The 5,174-nt window shown below is 37.6% G+C and overlaps 2 pseudogenes; one reads left to right on the top strand and one right to left on the bottom strand.

Moving 5' to 3' along the window:
- Positions 1-636: 636 nt before the first annotated feature.
- Positions 637-2,412, top strand: LOC120114715 (annotated as a pseudogene).
- Positions 2,413-3,676: 1,264 nt separating this feature from the next.
- Positions 3,677-4,518, bottom strand: LOC120114634 (annotated as a pseudogene).
- Between the last annotated feature and the right edge of the window lie 656 nt (positions 4,519-5,174).

Genomic DNA, 5,174 nt, shown 5'->3' with positions numbered 1-5,174 from the left:
ATTCGTCGCCAATTAAATTGGCTTCTGTCTTTATATACACCAGTTGTATTTTAAAGGCCTAACAGGAAACAAAGCTTAAAACTGCCGAAACTCATTATGCAAACTATCAAAATATACTTCATAAAAGATTGAAAAAAATCCGCTTTCATGTTACTTACGTTTGTTTGCTGTTCATACGTAAACCATGCACATAATTAATATCTTACGTCATGTGGTTTTCTCATTCAAAAGCTAAAAAGGCTAGTTGGATTATTGGTGGTTTTCTTAGGTCATGTGATTTTGTATACCAGCAGACAGCAATACTGACTGATGCTAAAGCTTGCCTACACTATACACGAGCTAGTAAAGTAGTAATCATTAGCAGCAAGTTGAAACTAAGATATTAACAGTAATAAAGCGAAATTCCAAGCCTTGAAATGGACATAATATATCCTCAAAACAAATATAACAACAACAACAACAACAACAATAATAATAATAATAATAATAATAATAATGGAAAATGGAAGTAGCCAAACCACAAAATGGAAGAAACCATCGTTTTCACTAATCGACGCAAGCTTCCCCACGCGAAGAACATGCGTGTGGGATCCTCCAAGCCTCACGAGGCTTTTATAAAGAGCACCAAAGAAGCAGTCTTTGATCTCACGGATACAGAGCCACCAGTTGTATTAAACCAAATATGTCAATTCCAACATTCTTTTTCTCAATCCTCCTCTCCCATCTACTCTTTGCCTCACAGCAATGTCACCTTATTCTCACCTCTGCAGCCGACGGCGGCAGGTGGAAGCTTCTACAAAGTAGCATTGGCATCTCCGCCATGCACATGCAACTCCTTCGAAACGACCGTGTGGTTATCTTCGACAGAACCGATTTCGGAAAATCAAATCTGTCGTTGCCAAATGGGAAATGCCGCAATGACCCAACCGAGGCAGTTCTCAAAATAGATTGTTCGGCGCTTTCCGTCTAGTACGATGTTCCGTCCAATAAGTTCAGGGCTCTTATGGTCCAAACCGACGTTTGGTGCTCTTCTGGGGCTGTCACCCCTGATGGAAATTTAGTCCAAGCTGGTGGTTTCAACGATGGTGAACGTAGGGTCAGGATTTTTAGCCCATGCAGCAGCCGGACCTGCGATTGGCAAGAAATACCAAATGGGTTGACAGCCAGAAGATGGTATGCCCCCAGCCATATCTTGCCAGATGGAAGACAAATTATTATCGGTGGTCGCAGGCAATTTAACTACGAGTTTATTCCTAAAAGTGCTGCCGCCAACACATTTAATTTGCAGTTCTTGTTAGAAACCAATGATTTCGGCGCAGAGAACAATCTGTACCCTTTCGTGTTCCTTAATGTCGATGGAAACTTGTTTATTTTTGCTAACAACCGAGCTATTTTGCTTGATTACGTGAAGCATAAAGTTGTGAAGAAGTATCCAAAAATTCCAGGTGGTGATCATAGAAGTTATCCAAGCACGGGTTCAGCTGCCTTGCTTCCATTGAATAACTTGAAACGGCAGCTATCCAAGCTGAAGTTTTGATTTGTGGGGGTGCTCCTAAGGGATCTTTTTTCCAAGCCTTACGAGGAAATTTTATTAGAGCTTTGAACACTTGTGCCAGGATCGCAATAACCGACCCCAACCCACAGTGGGTGATGGAGACTATGCCTTTAGATAGAGTTTGGGTGACATGATATTGCTCCCAAATGGCAATGTTTTACTCATCAACGGCGCTAGCTCCGGGACAGCAGGTTGGGAAATGGGTCGGAACCCGGTTCTGAATCCAGTACTGTACCGGCCTGATAACAAAATTGGGTCACGTTTCAAGACACAAAAAACCGACAACAATTCCTCGGATGTACAGTATTACTTCGTGATGGCAGAGTTCTAGTTGGTGGAAGCAATCCTCACGCATTTTACAATTTTACAAGTGCTTTTTTCCCAACTGAACTAAGCTTAGAGGCATTCTCTCCAGCCTATTTGAACGCTGAATTCAGTAGTTTTCAACCGAAAATTGTTTATCCAAAGTCAATGTCCGGGTTCACATAGAACAAGAGAATAACGATTCAAGTTGTCATTACAGCTGAAGTAGCTGAAAGCTCGGTGTCGGTAACAATGGTGGCACCAACTTTCAATACACATTCATTCTCCATGAATCAAAGGTTGATTGTACTATGCGATGTGAAAGAAACGGCTCTGGGAACTCAGCGTACAGCATTGAGGTGACGACCCCAAGTTCGCGTAACCTTGCGCCAGCAGGCTTCTATCTGTTGTTTGTGGTCCATCAAGATGTTCCAAGTCAAGGCATTTGGGCCAAGTTTCAGTGAAGAAAATGATAAGAAAGAATTTCAATATCCAAATTAAAGATTCGAGCGTTGTCGTGTAGGTTTATTTCTATCAGTATTGCTCTTCCCACTTGTGACATGCTGTTGTTTTATTTTCATATCTATATATATATGTATATATATATAGATATATATATATATATATATATATATATTTCAGCAATCTCTGCCCCTTGCTTTTGTAGAACTAGTATACGAGACAAGTGCATTAACAAACCAAGTTGTAGGGATCAATAAAGAAAGAGGATATGCTTTTCTAGCACAGCACTTAGCATGGCATCCAGTGAACACTTTTACGCTAATAGAAAATGTTTGTTGAAGTACTACTGGTAGGTAGCTCCAAGAACAGCCAAAAGGTAGAATTGGTAGGTCCTTTTCGGATAAGTTGTAGAAACAATGCAATAATCAGTCTAATCATTGATACTAATATTGTATCAAGATGGCTTATGAAGTGTTTCTTCGAGTTAGCATTAGCACAGCGCCAAGAATGAACCAAGCCCACCTTCTCAATCTATAATCAGTATTATGCGTCCAGCAACTATAAACACAATGGTGGGCTCTGTATATTTGTGTACCAGCAACAGAAAATTATCAAATAAGGAATGGTAAGGTAAAAGAACCAAGTGAGATTGATGATAATTCTCTTGGATTTATATAGAGAAAGGATGTGTGTAGGAAGTGGGGAATATGAAAGTGATTGGAAACTCTAGAGTGATGTGGGAGTCGCTTTCTGTTAAAATTAAAGCAAAGCGGTGCCAGCGAAGTAGATGTGAAGGTGCTTAAGGAAGGCACATGGGAACGACGCTATGGTTGCGTCAACATGGGCCACATTGGCTTCTATATGCGTGCTTGATAAAAAGACCCAACGGCAACAGAACATGATGCAAAAGAGGAAAGAACCAGCTATGAGTAGGGGGCATTTATTGTGGATAGCAAAGGACAAATGGTATAACGAACTAAAGCCCATGTAGTGTCTGCAAAATACAAGTTGGGGTCTGGCCCAACATAATGACCCAAAATATGTATTTGGATTCAAATATGAAGCCAGTTACCAACCCATTCTGCGTCATGGAATCTAGTAATCCAACAAAAACCTAGCCCTTGGCTCACCTATGATTCTTGCCAAATATCTTCCTGATATCCTTTGTGTAAATCATCAATGATCAACATGTTCTATTCGTAAATAGGATCAAAGAAAAATAATCAGGAAAATCTCTAAAGCGTATTTCACCCATCAATAAACAAAAAGGGTTATAAAAATCTGAACAATGAAGCCAAAAGAAAAACTAAGAATGATTGAAAAAGGAAATCTTTAAAGGAGGGACAAGCACCCTTTGTGTCAACATATTCTGATGAAATACGAATGTCACTTAAATCTTGTATAGCCCATTATGATTACAAAGAACAACCCATAAACTGAAGTGAAGCTTAAGCACGCTCCCCACGAATGCGCCTTGCAAGTTGAATATCCTTGGGCATGATAGTGACCCTCTTGGCATGGATTGCACACAAACAAACCCACTAGGAATGCTTCCGCAGCCTCCTGCAATGCCAGCACCGCATGGCTTTGGAATCTCAAATCCGTCTGCCAAAAAAGCGCAAAAGTTTAAATTACGAGAATTGGGGAATTAGGGGCTTGCTTTCTTGTAATTTTCCAAGAATCTTACCTTGAAATCTGGGGCAATTTCACGAACAAGACGCTGGAAGGGCAACTTGCGTATCAAAAGCTCCGTGCTCTACTGGTACTTATGGATTTCACGCAGAGCAACGGTTCCAGGGCGATAGCGATGAGGCTTTTTGACTCCGCCGGTGGTAGGCGCTGATTTCCTCGCAGCCTGTAATCGATTGATTGCCGTTGAAGTGGAGAATTAGAACCGTATTCACTAAATTTACGAATAACAAACAATACCAATAAAATCTGAAAATCAAAACCCTAACAAATCCACACCTTGGTGGCGAGCTGCTTTCTGGGAGCCTTTCCTCCGGTCGATTTGCGAGCCGTTTGCTTCGTACGAGACATCTTTACCAATCAAACAATGGAAGATACTGAAAGAAACATAACATCCCGGTCGGATCAAGCAATAAAGATTAAAGATAAAAACCAAGAATATTGAAAGCTTAAAACGCGTCTTACCTCAAAAAGGTTAAGGTTTGATTTTGGGGGGCAAAAAATTGGGAGGACTAGGAGGAATGGCAATATATATATATATATGGAAAATTTTAGAATGTATATCATTTATAATTAATTTTATAGCTAAAATTTACAGATATTCATTAAATTATGTAAAAATTATTTTTTTTGAACATTTAACTTTTAAAAGTTATATGATGAATATTAAATTATAAAATAGGCATAAAACTATTAAGAAATATCTCATTTAACTCTTCAATTATAACTAAAATTTAATTTTACTCTTAATTTTAATTAAAATAACTTTTATTAGGTTCATTGAATTAAAATAAAATAGATATAGATAAAATAAATAGCATCTCTTAATTTTATATTATAAATATTTAATTTGTACCATATAAATTAAAATTATTTAATATGATATTATAATATTATGGATATATGATTTTTAAATTACATTTAAATTTGTTAAATAAAAGTACAATGCTTAATGAAGACACCTAATTTCGTCCCTATTTTTAATACTACAAATTATATTATAATTTTATTTACATTAATATAATATAATTCTATTTACATTTATACTTTGTTTTTTTTTTGGCAGGCCCAAGCTGTTGAAATATGTTTCGATATAACAAATTTAAAGGCAAAATGTTTTTGGACTTGAATTAAAGTTTTTAAAAGGTTTCAAAAATAATTCAAA

This window comes from Hibiscus syriacus, unplaced genomic scaffold (assembly GCF_006381635.1).
Source record: "Hibiscus syriacus cultivar Baekdansim isolate YM2019G1 unplaced genomic scaffold, ASM638163v2 tig00110239_pilon, whole genome shotgun sequence".
Taxonomy (NCBI): Eukaryota; Viridiplantae; Streptophyta; class Magnoliopsida; order Malvales; family Malvaceae; genus Hibiscus; species Hibiscus syriacus.
The sequence above is the reverse complement of the archived record's forward strand: the minus strand, read 5'-3'. Positions and strand labels throughout refer to the sequence as shown.